The sequence below is a fragment of the Triticum dicoccoides genome, chromosome 1A, assembly GCF_002162155.2.
Source record: "Triticum dicoccoides isolate Atlit2015 ecotype Zavitan chromosome 1A, WEW_v2.0, whole genome shotgun sequence".
NCBI lineage: Eukaryota > Viridiplantae > Streptophyta > Magnoliopsida > Poales > Poaceae > Triticum > Triticum dicoccoides.
Genome location: NC_041380.1, coordinates 46,485,574 through 46,503,726, shown reverse-complemented (window position 1 = coordinate 46,503,726; position 18,153 = coordinate 46,485,574). Strand labels below are relative to the sequence as shown.

General features: G+C 45.2%; 1 long non-coding RNA gene and 1 pseudogene across 1 annotated transcript; both read left to right on the top strand.

Annotated features, from left to right (window-relative positions):
• LOC119350897 overlaps window positions 1–17,514 on the top strand; it is a 22,696-nt pseudogene extending 5,182 nt beyond the window's left edge.
• On the top strand, window positions 2,900–5,011 carry LOC119360304. Its single transcript, XR_005172790.1, has 5 exons — window positions 2,900–3,191; window positions 3,269–3,420; window positions 3,510–3,715; window positions 4,075–4,199; window positions 4,324–5,011. It is a non-coding gene; the product is annotated as an uncharacterized LOC119360304 (long non-coding RNA).
• Window positions 17,515–18,153: the final 639 nt, after the last annotated feature.

Sequence of the window (18,153 nt, the reverse complement as noted above, 5' to 3'; positions counted from 1 at the left end):
CCGGAGGCGCCGTGTCACACCACGACGTACAACGCGCCGCACGAACCAACACACACTTCGACCTATGCCCCCCTTCAAGATGTTTATGAAAATTAAACGAGCCGAAGGCGAGCCGGAGGTTCCCTCGCGCCGGAGGCGCTGTGCCACACTACGACGTTCAACGCGCCGCACGAACCAGCACACCGCACGACCGACACACACTACCTATGCCCCCCTTCAAGATGTTTATGAAAATTAAACGAGCCAAAGGCGAGCCGGAGGTGCTTTTCTTCAATTTTGTAAAGTTATACACCCGTGCCTCTCCTAGTGTTGACCTGTGCCTATAAAGAAGTCACACGATTGAACGATTCTGAAGACTGTGTTTTTATATTAAAAAGTTGTTTTTTTCTTTACTTGAAAGGTCACATTTGATAGTGTTGGTAGTCCCCGCCCATAACTACCCCATAAATCTCCATTACCCGGAAATATAATGGGAACAAAAAGAGAAACAAGAAAGGGAAAGAGGGAACCAACCGCGCGAACTGGTATTTTCTTTGTGTTTTGGCGCGGAAAGTGAAAACGGAAAATTCTGGTAGTTCAAGGGTTAAACTGCAAAACGCACGAAACCACAAACCGGAAAGGGAAAACTAGGAACCAAGCGCGCCAACTGTTTTTTCCTCGCGGGAGCGCTCCGTACGTGACACTTGTCACGCGCGGAGTGCTCCCGAAGCGCGTGTTAACTAGTTGCTCCCAAGAAAACGGTTCGTGGGAGCAACTAGTTAACGAGCGCTCCTTCGGGAGCCTCGCAACGATAGCGTCACTTGGCGCGCTCTCAGCCATTCGCCACGTGTCGCGCCCTGGAGGATCCCTCCGGATTTTATTTTATTTTTATTTTTCCGCACGCGTTTTCAGCTTTTAAACGGTTTTTTTCCCGATTTTTGTAGACGTTTTGGTTTTCTCCCTGTCTTCCTTAACTTTTTGATAAAAAAAATTCGAAAATTTTTTTTTGCATGAAAAAATTGCGTTTTCTTTTTTTTCTTTCGCGAAAGTCACGTTTTTTTTGCAAGAGGCACGGGTGTGCTTTACCGAGAGTCACGGCCGTGCCTTTTGGAAACGAAAAAAACGTATTTCCTGTTTTTTTTTCTTTCGCGAGAGTCACGGTTTTGCTTCCGTGAGAGGCACGGTTGTGCTTTTGCGAGAGTCACGGTCGTGCCTCTCAGAAAGGGAAAACAAAACACATTTTCTGTTTTTTCTTTCACGAGAGTCACGGTTTTGCTTCCGCGAGAGGCATGGTTGTGCTTTCGTGAGAGTCATAGTCGTGCCTCTTAGAAAGGAATAAATACGCGTTTTCTCTTTTTTTTCTTTCGCGAGAGTCACGATTTTGCTTCCGCGAGAGGCACGGTTGTGCTTTGGCGAGAGCCACGGCCGTGCCTCTCAGAAACGAAAAAAACGCGTTTTCCATGAGAGTCACGGTTTTGCTTCCACAAGAGTCACATGTGTGATTTGGCGAGAGGCACGGGCGTGCCTCTTTCGGAAAAGGAAAAACCGTACTCCCAGTTCGGTTTTTTCACATGGTTTTTTTTCATGAAAAAAAGTTCGTCAAAACCTATCAACATGGGATCTAGTTTTGAATCTCGAGACGAGGAATCCCATGATGAAAAAGGTTCGAGATGTGGACGCACGGTTTAAAAGATAAAACGTTTTGAATAAACAGATCTACGAAAAAAGAAAAACTTCCAGATTGCGACAAATGACGCGCAAAGTGGAATGTTCTTTACAACGAATACTCCTTAATTAGTGATTTCGACGGTACGTGCGATGAAAGAAACGAAACGGTTCATCCCTTCCAGGCCAGAAATGAGCTTAATGGGCTAGGCCGTTAGAAGCCCAACACGAGCGACTGGATCAGGGAGTTCTAGTGCCGAACGGTTTTCCCGATCCTTAATTTTCGTTGGGAAGCTGGAAGCCAGATCGGGAAGCCAGATTCGAGGATTTCTTGGTGCTGGGGAGTTGCCGAACAGGCCCTAAGGGGTTGTTTGGATAGCAAACATTAGCTACGGATTTATAGTAAGGGCGATGCTACGCGTCTGTCAGTCGATGTTAAGATTTTATCTGTCGCCGCGATGGCCGTTGGATACCCGAGCTGATAGTCGTTTGATCTAGTGTCCGTGTTTCGCATGCCCACTCGTTATTCCCGCAACTGACGATGGTGAGGGCGTGACAGAAAATGATTGTTGAGGAAGGGGATGCCACAATTATTATCGAACAGGGATGCTTTTGAAATGGGTAACTATTCATTGAAAGCCTAAACCTCTCAGGATATTTATATGAACTGTAATCGAAGAAATTTTACATGTACCATGAGGTTATTTCTTATACTTTCTGAGCAAATTTCGTTTCATCTGCACATGCAGGCAGTCTGTCACACACAGACAACATCATGTCCAAACAAAATTCCATTCTTCCTGCAAACCATGGTGGTTGGGCTGCTGGTGGCCATGGTGAAGGAGAAGGTTTCCAGCTACATCCTAGACTAATACGAGGTGATGAAGGGCATGGAGACGCAGCACAAGATCCTGAAGCTGATTGGTAAGGAATGGGATGCCACCATTCTTATCGGACAAGGATGCTTTTGAGATGGGCAACTATTCATTGAAAGCCTAAACCTCTCAGGATATTTATATGAACTGTAATCGAAGAAATTTTACATGTGCCATGAGGTTATTTCTTATACTTTCTGAGCAAATTTCATTTCATCTGCACATGCAGGCAGTCTGTCACACGCAGACAACATCACGTCCGAACAAAATTCCATTATTCCTGCAAACCATGGTGGTTGGGCTGCTGGTGGCCATGGTGAAGGAGAAGGTTTCTAGCTACATGCTGGACTAATATGAGGTGATGAAGGGCATGAAGACGCAGCACAAGATCCTGAAGCTGAATCTGCTCCCAGTCATCCTGGAGTCATCACCAAGGCCGAGAAGGCAGCAGCGCACGGCGAAGGGGTCAAGGCCTAGCTCAAGGAGAATGAAGTCAGTCTTGGACGAGTTTAAGTACGAGGGGTTCGTGACGAAGCCAAGAATGAAGTCAGTCTTTGAGGACGTGAAGCAGGTCACAGTCAACGAAATTGGGCACATCGAGGGGTGTTATTCCAGATAAACATGTAAAATCCAAGATGTGATATATGCCGTTGCACTTTCTCCATGGAAAAAGTATGTGCTGCAGGAAGCAAATCAAATCGATTGTCTTCAATTAATTCTGATGTGTATCCTTTTCAAAACTGTTGCAGAAACCCTTTGCTCTATGAACTATTTGAACCGCCATCCACTTATTCATCAAGGAAAACTATTTATATATGTCCTATGGAAGGATGGCCCTCAGGTTACCGTGGGAAGGGTTTTAAACATGCTTCCAAGTTACAGAAACACGAGGAATCATATGGTGAGAGACTGAATTGCTATAAATTTTCCATAGCTATTTTTCTAGCAGTCGCATTCCTGTAAATTGATGTTTCTAATCTTATGGTTCAGTCAAGTTGGATTAGACTGAAATTATCTGCTGCGAACCCGGCTACATAAAGACTTCTACTAATGTGGGATGCATTGATGCCCATAACCAATCGTGTCATTGATATGTTCAGTGTGATTTATGTGGTCATCAGTGAATGTATGAAGATTCCTTTGGTATTGAGAGGATTAAATGCCACTTTGAGGACAGCTAGTGCTCATTTTGAAAGGTACTCCCTCCGGTTCTTTTTACTCTGCACATTGGATTTGCCGAAAGTCAAACTTTGCTAAGTTTGACCAAATTTATATTAGAAATTATTAGCATCTATAATATCTAATAAATATAATATGAAAATATATTCCAAGATGAATCTAATGATATTGGTGTTGTTATGTGAATGTCTATAATTTTTTATATAAACTTGGTCAAAGTTGGATGAGATTGACTTCGGACAAACCTAATATGCAGAGTAAAAAGGACCGGAGGGAGTATTATTTGCAATCTTGCATGTTGAGTTTTTTTCATGTTTTTTTTTCTTTAAATTGCAAAACTGTTCTGTTTTGCATTCTCAATAACTTTGAATTTCAGGAATCCAATTTCGACAAGCAAATTAAGGCAGTTCATGAGCAGAGTAGGCCCTTCACATGCGGATTCTCTGTTTCATGTAAGGGACAATCATTAGAAATGAACCTAGTGCTCACGTGCATGTTGAGGTAATCACAAAAGAACCACTCCTAGATGACCATGTCACATAGTTTGCCTCTGTAGCCATGCCTCCGATATAAGGAACATCTATTTTCACTAGGATGGTCACAGCTTTCCATCAAACCTTCGCAGGTCGATTTCACGGATGCTGATGAGCAACCACGACCTCGTCCAGTCCAGGCAAGCACAAGAGGAAACCCATTTCCGTTGAGACTTTGACGAAAGAGGATAGCTGCTTATGTGTACGATGATGGAACTAAGTATCTGTCAGGTTATTTGTCTACTGAACCCACTGGAAAATACCATGCCAAGTTCTGAATGAAGCATAGTACAGCTAGCTTAAACACTTTCAGGCACTCATGCTCTAGTTGAGATCTTTATGTTCTTTGTCAAGAACAGACATACTTGCCTACAAACTAAACAGTGCCCTGGCATATGTAGAACAGTAAATCATTCTCTGCAAAAGAAAAAAAGAAAAAAAAAATCTTTGGATCATGCAAACGTATAGCCAGCCTCAGTTTATTAGTGAAAAGGGTCATCGACAGTAAGATCAGCTGCTTTCTGGATGCTCCAATCATTCTGAAATTCAGGGCCTAGCACCATTATCTTGCAATTACAGCTCCACGCTACCTCCGAGAGACACTAATTATGCATTTATGCTTCGTCTCCTTGGCCACCGAAGTAAGACTCTGTCTGTTTAGCAGAACATACAATGTCTGTAGCTCTTGCGCTGTCCTGGAAATGAACTTAAGGAATTCAAGTTGAATTCAAGTGCACTTTGTTTCCCTCTATATTCATGGATAGCCATCTTCTTGACGTGCGACTTGATGCATTCAACAGTAGGGACCTCCTGCCAGAACTTGGAGGAATAGGAGAAATGCTAGTACGTTTTTTGGTTGATCAGCCATGCTTCTGTAGTATGAGTATCCTTTTCTTTGTTGTTGATGCATGTATGTCCAGCTAAAGGGAATAGATAGGCAAAAAACAGTATGTAACTGCGTCAGATAAGATGACAATTGCCTAGCAAGTCCATTTTTTTTTCTGTTGTCAAATGAGCCCTCCAGCTGTATGAGATGTGGATTAGTGAAGATGCTATTTTCGCTCAAGTAACGAGGAACCCCAATCGGTAGCTGTATGTTTTTCTTTTCTTTTTGAGATATTGGTTGTATCTTGAAATCTTTCATTTAAATGATTTTCATAGGAACTATTTCCATGCTGGTTGTTTGATTTGTTGAATTGTATCTTACAAAATTTTAAACTAAATTTAAAGAAATTGTCTGTGGAAAACAATAAATATGTTTCTTCCATATCGTGCAATCAAGTAATTTTTATACAAAATTAATTATGTATGATTCTGGTCGATATGACAATACAGTCATATATCTTTATATTTAGATGTCTGATTCTGTGAATTAAAGAGATCCTTAGATCAACTCTAGCATGTCTCTAAACACTACCTCCAAACAAATTTTTAGGGTATAGGAGAAAGATACATTTCCAACAGGGATCCCCTACTACAACCACCTCACCCATCTCCCCCGGTACTCTAGCTTAGCTGCTACCACCTCGTCATCCACCTCCAGCATTCAAAAAGTCGCCATGATGAAATGATGCAATGATTTATTTACTTACTTGAGTTACAGAATTTAATGGCATGAATCGCATGATGACATGATGAAATGATGAGTTGCAAAATAATGGCATGATGAAATGATGCAATGCAAAAAGAAAATAGAGCAAACAATATAATAATAATAATAATAATAATAATAATAATAATAATAATAATAATAATAATAATAATAATAATAATAACGGAAAGAATCGGTCTCCTCACACGCTACCACCTCGTCATGCACCTCCAACATCCCCCAAGCGCCCTTCGGCCTCTATGTGCACCTCCGTGACGTCATCCACGTCTGACCTACTGACCCAACTTCCCGACGTGGAGCTTTGCTCCACCCACCTTCATGTTCCCGAAGCGAGGTGGCCTTCTTTGTATTCCGGTGTCATCCGTCCTCCCCACACAACCCAGTGATATTCGACAATAATCTAGGCTGCCATGCAGCACGGGGAAGTAAACATTGACTGTGTGATCAAAGAAGATGAAGGGAAAAAGAAGAAAATTTGACGGTGTTGACCGGGGTGAAAATCCGCTCTCACTTGTCAGGCCGGCGACGACGGCGTGTTGGTGTTGTCACCTTCTTGAAGGTGCCACCGTGGTACTCATTGGTCGTCATGTTGCTCCAAGGGAAACCCTGATCCTCAGATTGGCCGGTGGTGGCGCTTCGGTGTCATTCCCTTCTTGAAGGCATCGTCTAGGAGTCCATCGTTCGTCATTCACGGCTTTGTCTCATTGCGGGGGCGAGTCCATGGGTGAGTGCCCCGGCTGCTCTGTAGTGTTGTTGCTTAGAGTTGTTTGGGGTGTTGTTGTTGTTTCAACGTCTATGTATCCAGCCTTGAGTGTGTGTGGTGGCGTGAGTTTATATCGGCTTGTTGTTGATGGTGGTTGTTTCATACATAAACACTAGTAGAAAATAGGGCTTTGGTCCAGGCCGGGTCAGCCCATTAGTCCCGGTTCAGTCCAGAACCGGGACCAATGGGGGCATTGGTCCCGGTTCGTGAGCCCAGGGGGCCGGCCGGGCCACGTGGGCCATTAGTTCCGGTTCATCTGGACCTTTTGGTCCCGGTTGGTGGGATGAACCGGGACCAATGGGCCTCGCTCCTGGCCCACAACCATTGGTCCCGGTTCGTGCCTCAAACCGGGACTAAAGATTAGACCTTTAGTCCCGGTTTGAAGCACGAACCGGGACTAATGGGGTTGAGACCTTTAGTCCCGGTTCGTGCCATGAACCGGTACTAAAGGTCCCATTTTCAAACTCTACCCCCCCTGTGGATCGCCTTTTCAGTTTAAAAAAATAAATAAAAGGAAATGATGGAAATGTCAAAAAAATAAAAGAAAATAAGTTTCCCATGTGATATGTGGTCTAGTTGTTGGGAAAATTTGCAAATGTGAATTTTGACTTTATTTGCAAAATCTCTCTGAAATTTGTAAAAATGGGCATAACTTTTGCATACTAACTCGGATGAAAAAGTTTTTTATATGAAAAATCATCTACTCGAAAAGTTACATCCGAATTTAACCGGGGAACTTTGTTAAACATTTTCAAAATCCTCAAAAACCTAATAGAAAAAAAGTTACGGGGCTTTTAAGTCTAGAGTGAAAAAAATCGAAAAAAATTCAAACAGTGGGCAAACTATGGTCAAACAATGGTCAAACTAATTATTCTAGAATATTAGTGTTACTAAATAATTATTTCAGTTATTTCAATTTTGGTCAAATCTGGTCAAACTATGGTCAAACTGTGGTCAAACAATGCTCAAACTAATTATTCAAGAAATATTAGTGTTACTAAATAATTATTGTTTTTTTAAAACAATAGTTTCAAAATAAAACTATGAAATGTGTCACTTCATGCTCAAGCAAAATTCCTGAAGGTTAATAGGATTGACATCTTAGTATTGTCAGGAAAACAACAGGTGCAGACTTGGAGCGAGGGAGAATAGAACCCGGAAGTTAAGCGTGCTCAGGTTGGGGGAGTGGGAGGATGGGTGACCGTTCGGGAAGTTAGATGATTTGGAATGATGAGGGGTGATTAGAGGATAGATTGAGAAGTGATGAGGGGTGGTGATTATAGACTAGGGGTTAAAATAATTCAGAAATTTGAAAATAAAAAAAATTCAAATTTTTTTTCAGAAAAAACATAAATTTTTTTTTAGTCCCGGTTGGTGTTACCAACCGGGACTAAAGGTGGCTCCACGTGGCCGCGCCCTTTAGTCAGTGGCTCCACGTGGCCGCGCCCTTTAGTCCCGGTTCTGGATTGAACCGGGACTAATCGGGACTAAAGGCCCTTATGAACCGAGACTGAAGGCCCTTTTTCTACTAGTGAAAGCGAATGAAACACTTTCTCGTCAAAAGGAAAATATATAAAATAAAACATCGAGCCACTGACTTATGGGTCTGACTCGTCAGACAAAGGAAAATGAAAAATAGAGCTATAAAAGCCTCGCTAGCAGACCCCTTAAAACATACCAAACTGTAAAATAACCACAGATTTATAGTCTTAGGCGAAAAAAGCGACCCGAATAGAACCCGTAAACGACTGCGACCTGTAAATTTTTTTAAGGGCCGCGGTAAACATCGCCACCGAACCTGTGAAAATAAGGATTTCAGAGCCAACCCGAGGGTTCTGTATATGCGAAAGACCATTGGTAGGAGTCCAACTGCCATCGGAACCTTCATGGCTAGCTCCCGGCCGCCGCCCCGTCCGTCCCCGGCCACCGCCCTGCTCATTCGGGAAGCCGCCCCACACGTCCGCCCCCGGCCGCTGCCCTGCTCATCCGGGAAGCCGCCCCACCCGTCAGGGCCGCCGCCGCCCCGCACATCCCCGCCTCTGCTCGCCAGATCAAAGCCTTATCGTCGTCTTCCTCGACCTCCATTGCCTGAGCTCACCATGGCCACGACGGCGTCAGCGCGTGCACCAGCAACACGATGGGAAGCGGCAGCAGTACCAGCCGCTACGACGCATGGAGGGGCTGAGCTTGGGGTCCGCGCTCTTCAGTGACCCGTGCTGGTCGCGGCCATGCTCCTCATCCCGCTCGGCGAGCGATACTGGGCCTTTCCGGCCTCTTCCTGCTGACCACGCTCGCCGGCGTCACGCTCGCGGCGCCTCTCGTCCTTCTCTTCAGTTCGGTGCTCATGCCCGCTACGCTGGGGGTCGCGCTGGTCGTCGCAGGGCTCGCTGTCGCTGGCACGCTCGCCGTCTCAGGGCTCTAGGCACTCGTCTGGGTCGTGGGGTACGTCTAGAGGGGCCTGGCGCAGGGCGACTGAAAGATCGTGGATGTCGCCTAGGGGGGGGGGGGGGAATAGGCGTTTTAAAATAATTACGATTTAGGCTTGAACAAATGTGGAATAAACCTAGCGGTTAATTTGTCAAGCACAAAACCTAAAACAACTAGGCTCACCTATGTGCACCAACAACTTATGCTAAGCAAGATAAGCAACTATGCGATAGCAAGATATATGACAAAAAACAATACAGTTATCACAAAGTAAAGTGCATAAGTAAAGAGCTCGGGTAAGAGATAACCGAGGCATACGGAGACGACGATGTATCCCGAAGTTCACACCCTTACGGATGCTAATCTCCGTTTGGAGCGGTGTGGAGGCACAATGCTCCCCAAGAAGCCACTAGGGCCACCGTAATCTCCTCACGCCCTCGCACAATGCAAGATGCCGTGATTCCACTAAGGGACCCTTGAGGGCGGTCACCGAACCCGTACAAATGGCAACCCTTGGGGGCGGTCACCGAACCCGTACAAATGGCAACCCTTGGGGGCGGTCACCGAACCCGTACACTTTGGCAACCCTTGGGGGCGGTCACCGGTACCCGTCAAATTGTTCGGGGCGATCTCCACAACCTAATTGGAGACCCCGATGCTTGCCCGGAGCTTTACACCACAATGATTGAGCTCCGAACAACACCAACCGTCTAGGGCGCCAAGGCACCCAAGAGGAACAAGCTCTAGGGTGCCGAAACACCCAAGAGTAATAAGCTTCTCAAACTTCACTTCCACGTATCACCGTGGAGAACTCAAACCGATGCACCAAATGCAATGGCAAGGGCACACGGAGTGCCCAAGTCCTTCTCTCTCAAATCCCACCGGAGCAACTAATGCTAGGGAGGAAAATGAGAGGAAGAACAAGAAGGAGAACACCAAGAACTCCAAGATCTAGATCCAAGGGGTTCCCCTCACATAGAGGAGAAAGTGATTGGTGGAAATGTGAATCTAGATCTCCTCTCTCTTTTCCCTCAAAAACTAGCAAGAATTCATGGAGGGATTGAGAGTTAGCAAGCTCAAAGAAGGTCAACAATGGGGGAAGAACACGAGCTCAAAAGGTTAGGCTCAATGGGGAAGAAGACCCCCTTTTATAGAAGGGGGAAAATCCAACCGTTATGTGCTCAGCCCGCACACGAGCGGTACTACCGCTCCTGGTCCCGGTACAACCGGGACTCACAGTATACGTGCAGAACCCTACCAGGCGGTACAACCGGGCGATCAGGCGGTAGCACCGGTTGAGAAGAACAACCGGACCAACCGCCCAGCCACCGCTCAACCACCGCATAGGAACAGAAGGGAGTCACCCCTGAGTGCGGTAGTCGAGCGGTACCGGGCCGGTTCAACCGCATGGCCTTGAGCGCTCGGGCGACTAAGTCCTGAGCGGTCGAACCGCTCCGGACACCGGTGGTACCGGTACGACCGGACCAACCGGGCCACCACCGCCCGAGTACCGCATCAAAACAGAGGCCGGAACAACCGCCCAAGTCTTTGCTGAGCAAGTTGGCGGTACCACTGCCCGGAAGCAGCGGTACAACGGCTGAGAGCTCCAAGCGGTACTACCGCTGGGGCACACGGTACTACCACTGGGACCAGACAAAAACTACTCTCAAGAAAACCAGAACTGCCATAACTTCTGCATATGGGCTCCGAATTGAGCAAACTCAAGCTTGTTGGAAACAAGACGACGAGTAGCATCAAAACGAGTTGGATATAGTAAGAAGAGGCAGGGGAGGTATGCCAACAAATAGAGGAGTGAAACCTCCAACCGAGAAGAACCGGCAAAACCTCCAACATCGAAAACATCATAGAAGATGCATGTGAACTCCGTTTTCGATGAACTCGAGCTTGTCATCAAGATGACCATAAGCTCTAAGACTCACAAAGAGAACCAAACAAGAACCAAGAAAGATGATGCAAGGATGCAATGGTTTGAGCTCTCTATGAACGATACGATCAAGCTACTCATCGAGAGCCCCCCTTGATAGTACGGCAATCGATCCTATAACCCGGTCTCCCAACTACCATCATGATGTTGGGGAACGTAGTAATTTTCAAAAAATTTCCTACGCACACGCAAGATCATGGTGATGCATAGCAACGAGAGGGGGGGGTGTGATCTACATACCTAGTAGATCGACAACGGAAGCGTTTGGTTGATGTAGTCGTACGTCTTCACGGCCCGACCGATCAAGCACCGAAACTACGGCACCTCCGAGTTTTAGCACACGTTCAGCTCGATGACGATCCCCGGACTCCGATCCAGCAAAGTGTCGGGGAAGAGTTCCGTCAGCACGACGGCGTGGTGACGATCTTGATGTACTACTGCAGCAGGGCTTCGCCTAAACTCCGCTATAATATTATCGAGGACTATGGTGGCTGGGGGCGCCGCACACGGCTAAGGAAAAGATCACGTGGATCAACTTGTGTCTCTGGGGTGCCCCTGCCTCCGCATATAAAAGACTAAAGGGGGGAGGCCGGCCGGCCAAGGAGGGCGCGCCAGGAGAGTCCTACTCCCTCTGGGAGTAGGATCCCCCCCCCCAATCCTAGTTGGAATAGGATTCGCGGAGGGGGGAAAAGAGAGAGAGGGGCCGGCCCCCTCTCCTTGTCCTATTCGGACCAAGGGAGGGGAGGGGCGCGCGGCCCATGAGGGGCTGCCTCTTATCTTTTCCACTAAGGCCCATCATGGCCCATATAGCTCCCGGGGGGTTCCGGTAACCTCCCGGTACTCCCGTAAAATCCCGATTTCACCCGGAACACTTCCGATATCCAAACATAGGCTTCCAATATATCAATCTTTATGTCTCGACCATTTCGAGACTCCTCGTCATGTCCGTGATCACATCCGGGACTCTGAACAACCTTCGGTACATCAAAATGCATAAACTCATAATATAACTGTCATCGTAACCTTAAGCGTGCGGACCCTACGAGTTCGAGAACAATGTAGACATGACCGAGACACATCTCCGGTCAATAACCAATAGCGGGACCTAGATGCCCATATTGGCTCCTACATATTCTACGAAGATCTTTATCGGTCAGACCGCATAACAACATACGTCGTTCCCTTTGTCATCGGTATGTTACTTGCCCGAGATTCGATCGTTGGTATTCCAATACCTAGTTCAATCTCGTTGCTGGCAAGTCTCTTTACTCGTTCTGTAATACATCATCCCGTAACTAACTCATTAGTTGCAATGCTTGCAAGGCTTAAGTGATGTGCATTACCGAGAGGGCCCAGAGATACCTCTGCGACAATCGGAGTGACAAAACCTAATCTCGAAATACGCCAACCCAACATGTACCTTTGGAGACACCTGTAGTACTCCTTTATAATCACCCAGTTACGTTGTGACGTTTGGTAGCACCCAAAGTGTTCCTCCGGTAAACGGGAGTTGCATAATCTCATAGTTATAGGAACATGTATAAGTCATGAAGAAAGCAATAGCAACATACTAAACGATCGGGTGCTAAGCTAATGGAATGGGTCATGTCAATCAGATCATTCACTTAATGATGTGATCCCGTTAATCAAATAACAACTCATTGTTCATGGTTAGGAAACATAACCATCTTTGATTAACGAGCTAGTCAAGTAGAGGCATACTAGTGACACTTTGTTTGTCTATGTATTCACACATGTATTATGTTTCCGGTTAATACAATTTTAGCATGAATAATAAACATTTATCATGATATAAGGAAATAAATAATAACTTTATTATTGCCTCTAGGGCATATTTCCTTCACATGAGACCGGTAAAATAGAAAAACTATCAAGGACAAACCTTTGCCTTGCACATGGTCCACTTGAGCTAGATGATGACAATCTTGACTCCCTCAAGTTGGACCACCTTTCTTGATTGTGTTGACTCAATGAAGACTAGTTGATTGCTCCCCCATACTCCACTATGGGTGAGCCACTCTTCCGCACATCTTCACAAGTCCATTATCACCACAAAGGACGGCAAGCTTCAAGCATTTGATCTCCTCGTGATGCTCCACTTGAACTTGCACACCGCAACCTAACCCCACAAAGAACTCTCACGAAGACCATGGGTTAGTACACAAAGCGTAATCGACAATTCTTACCATACCATGGGATCACTTGATCCCTCTCGGTACATCTTCTGCTCTTTGTGAGTTGATCAACTTGATTCACTCTTGACTTAGTCTTGATCATCCTTGAACCTTTCCAATTCTCTTCATTTGAATGATGTCTTGAAGGTAGACATGAATGATCACACAATCTTCTTCTTCAAGACATGCTTGCAATAAGCTCAACTCTCACATGACCAATCTTTGGATAATTCATTGAATAACACCTTGGTCGACACAAACTCTCCTTGAAACCAACACATGTACTCCAAGAAAAGCCTATGGACAAAACCTTCAAATATAACTCAAGGCAACCATTAGTCCATAGAGATTGTCATCAATTACCAAAACCAAACATGGGGGCACCGCATGTTCTTTCAGCGACTCCAGCCGAGATGGGCGGGATGGTGGTGCAGTTGTTGGATAGCAGGAAGCGGCACGACAGATAGGGGGCGCTGGGCACAGAGTTGGGGACGACGCCGAAGATGCTCATGGCACCACCAAAGCACGGGACGTCGCCAACACCTAAGGTGTGTTTGGTAGGGTGCATGGAGGGTGCATGAGGGCAAAAGTTCCCAATCCGACCCACTTTTGCTTGTTTGGTAGGGTGCATGGGCTCATCTGAGCTATGCTCATCTGATGCATAAAAGTGTCCTCAGCCATGCTCATCTCATGCACCCCAGACAGGGTGCATCGAGGCAGCTATGCTGGCCCTGACACTCGTCCCCACCGACCAGACCACGTCCAGATATGTTTATTTTTTCAAAAAGAATTAGAATTTCAAAATTTGATTAAATTTTCGAAAAACCTTAGAATTTAAGAAAAAAATGAAAAGTTTGAATATCAAAATTGTTTAAATTTTTTTAAAAAATCATAATTTCAAAATTTGTTTGAATTTTCAATAAATATTTGAAATTTCAATTTTTCTAAAAAAATCGTAAATGTTCAGAATTTCAAAAGGAAATCAAAATTTGTTTGAATTTTGAAAAAATAGAATTTTATTTTTTAATAAAATTTTCAAATTTTGTTTAAATTTTCAAAAAAACTCGTAATTTCAAATATGTTCAAATTAAAAAAAGAATTTCAAAATTTATTTTAATTTTCCAAAAAAGTTTAGAATATCAAATATTATTTAAATTTTCAAAATATGTTTAAATTTGTGTTGAGATTTTTTCGATTTTGTTCATCATTCAAAAAATATATTCAGAATTCGAAATTGTTCAGCATGTCTAAACACATGCAGGCTACCAAACAAAATCTCAGCTCAGCACGTCTCAACGCATACATCACTGCCAAACAACAGCAACTGCATGGACTCAGCATGTCTACACTCAGCATGTATGACATGAGAACAACTAGGCTAGGTCCATACATGCTACCAAACACACCCCTAGTGCTGCACGGGTGAATGTACGTACGTGTCGTGCGCATGCGTTAAATTTGTCAAATTAGGTGTACGTATACGTGTTCAGAGCATCTCTAACTAACCGCAGACACGGACGAGAGGAAGAAGAAGGCGTGAGAAAAAATATAAACGAATATTCGATTTTACAATTTAAGTTCGAGGGGTTTGTTCGGCCGCAGCTTAAATCAATCTTTAAAATGCATTTTTCGCGAACTGAAAAACGCGTTTTCAGTTCCGCCATTTTAAAGGATCTGCTGCTAGAGATGGGCTCTAGAGAAGAATGAACAAAGATACCGTGATTAAGCATGACAATAGGGCATGGAAACTGTGTGACTGCAGAAACCTCCGCCTGCGTTCGAACTGACAAAAAGTAGCAAAGCTCTCTCCACTGCGCAACAGGTGGTGTGCGTCGTCTTGGTTCAGCGTCCCGGCGCGGACACGCTCTGTGGCCGCGGCAAAGGCTGCGTGGGGAGACCATGAACGCGAGGACCACGAGGTGGGGCCGTGGGGGTGGAGGTGGAGGAGGAGCTGCGGCGGAGGAGGCGGATGTTGGACATCGGCGTCGTGAAGGATCGGCGGAGGCGGAGGCGGAACAACGGGGCGAGGAATGATACCGGGGACCGGAATTGCTGCTGCATGGAAACAATGATGCCGGGGCGCTCCCTCAACGGCTTCCTCGCCGCCCTCGCACGTGCTACGTCCTCTGCCGCCCCCGCCTGCATCAGAGATGGTCCTGTCCTCGTCGTCGCCCTCTTCAACCGCTTGTGCCGAGAACAAGCCGTCGTGCGGGTGGCGCCTCTCACAGTCCACACCTACGGCATCCTCATGGACTGCTGCTGCCGCACGTCTCGCCCGGACCTAGGTCTTGCCTTCTTCGGTCGCCTCCTCAGGACAGGCCTCAAGACAAATGAGATCGTTGCCACCACCTTCCTCAAGTGCCTCTGCTACGCAAAACGGACGGATGAGGCTGTGAACGTGCTGCTTCATAGGATGCCCGAGCTCGGCTGTGTGCCTGACGCCTTCGCATACTCCACTGTTCTGAAGAGCTTATGCGACAATAGCATGAGTCAGCAGGGGCTCGACCTGCTCCATATGATGGCGAAAGAAGGAGGTGGCTGCTCCCCCAACGTGGTGGCGTATAGCACAGTCATCCATGGCTTCTTTAAGGAAGGTGAAATAGGCAAGGCATGCAATCTGTTCCATGAAATGATGCAGCAAGGTGTTGAGCCCAATGTGTGGACATATAGTTCAATCATTGATGCATTGTGCAAGGCCAGAGCAATGGACAAGGCAGAGCTAGTGCTTCAGCAGATGGTTAACAAAGGTGTTCAACCCAATAATGTGACATATAGTTGCATGATCCATGGATATTCCACATCTGGGAGGTGGAAAGAGGCTGCTAAATTGCTCAGAGAAATGAAAAGCCGGGGCCTTATACTAGATATTGTCACTCGCAACTCGTTCCTGGCCTCCCTTTGCAAGCATGGGAGGAGCAAGGAAGCTGCAGAATTTCTTGATTCCATGACTGCCAAGGGCCACAAACCAGATATCGTATCATACTGTATTTTGCTTCATGGGTATGGTACTGAAGGATGCTTCGCTGATATGATTGATGTCTTTTATTCAATGGAAAGCAACGGTATTGCAGCTGACTGCCATGTTTTCAACATATTAATTAATGGATATGCAAAACGTGGAATGACAGAAGAAGCTATGCTGATATTTACTGAAATGCGGGGACAAGGAGTAAGTCCAGATGTAGTCACCTATTCCATTGTAATAGCAGCACTTTCCAGAATGGGCAAGCTGACCGATGCTATTGAGAAATTCAATGAGATGACTGCCTTGGAAGTACAGCCGGACACAACTGTTTATCACTCACTGATTCAGGGTTGTTGCATAGACGGTGATTTGGTTAAAGCTAAGGAGCTGATGTTTGAAATGATGAACGGTGGTATTCCTCGGCCTAACATTGTGTTCTTCAATTCAGTAATAAACAGTCTGTGCAAAGAAGGAAGGGTTATGGATGCACATGATGTCTTAGACTTGTTATAGGCATAGGTGAGAGGCCTAATGTCATTACATTTAATTCACTGATTGACGGATATTGCTTAGTCGGGAACATGGATAAAGCATTCAAAATACTTGATGTCATGGAATCAGTTGGTGTTGAGCCTAATGTTGTTACTTATAGTACACTTCTTGATGGCTATTCTAAAAACAGAAGGATTGATGATGCTTTGACTTTGTTTAGAGAAATGCCGCGTAAGAGAATTAAACCTGACACTGTTACATATGGCATCATGTTGGATGGGTTGTTTCGTGCTGGGAGAACTGTCGCTGCAATGGAAATGTTCCATGAGATGATTGAAAGTGGAACAACAGTGGACATTCTCATATACAATATAAAACTTGGAGGTCTTTGTAGACATAATTGTGTAGATGAAGCGATTGCACTGTTCCAGAAATTGCGAGCAATGAATGTGAAGTTCAATATTGAAATACTCAATACCATGATTAATGCAATGTACAAGGTTCAAAGAAAGGAAGAAGCAAAGGAATTGTTTGCTACAATATCAGCCAATGGGTTGGTGCCCAATGAATCTACTTATGCAGTAATGATAAGAAATCTTCTGAAAGACGGAGCAGTGGAAGATGCTGACAATATGTTTTCATCAATGGACAACAGTGGTATCGTTCCCAGTTCCCGTCTTATAAATGATATCATCAGAATGTTGTTGGAAAAAGGTGAGATAGCCAAGGCTGGAAATTATTTGTCTAAAGTTGATGGGAAGAGTATCTCACTTGAAGCTTCAACTACCTCATTGATGTTGTCTCTCTTTTCAAGGAAAGGGAAACACCAGGAGGACATTAAGTTGCTCCCTGCAAAGTATCAAATTTTTGATGGATTTAGTTGACTAGTTGATATGCTGCATATGAGACTAACTCCTTGGAAAGCACAGTCATGTTATTGCTTGCAAAAGCTCTCCTGCCAGAACAACTGTATAAGAATCCAAACTGCCTACTTGTATAGTTGACTTCATTTTCCGGTGTGTCTGGATCACATGAAAGTGACATTTTTTTTTTTGGAAAAGGGGGACTCCCCGGCCTCTGCATCAGGAGTGATGCATACAGCCATCTTATAAAAGAAGCAACAAAAAGTGCGTACAAAATTCCAAAGTCTCTAACTGAAAACAATAAAAAGCAGCCCACACAGAGCGCAGAAGGCTAGAAACACTAACTAGCTAATAAAGGAGCCACAACCGGCTGGCTATATAGATAGGGAAACTAATTGCCTATCCTATTACATGACCGCCATCCAAACCGGTTGAAGATATCCCGAGCAACCATCTCCCACCGGGTAGATCCAGTAACCAAATGCTCCCTGGCCTCCATCGGAGTGAGTAATGACCATGAACGGATCAGCGCCGTAGCTCGGAAGATAACCTGCAAAAAATGAATTCGTGATGATCTGTTAAAAACCAAATCATTTCTGCACAGCCAGATGGTCCATATTAAAGCGCAGACTCCAACCCGAATATTTCTTGCTATTGTAG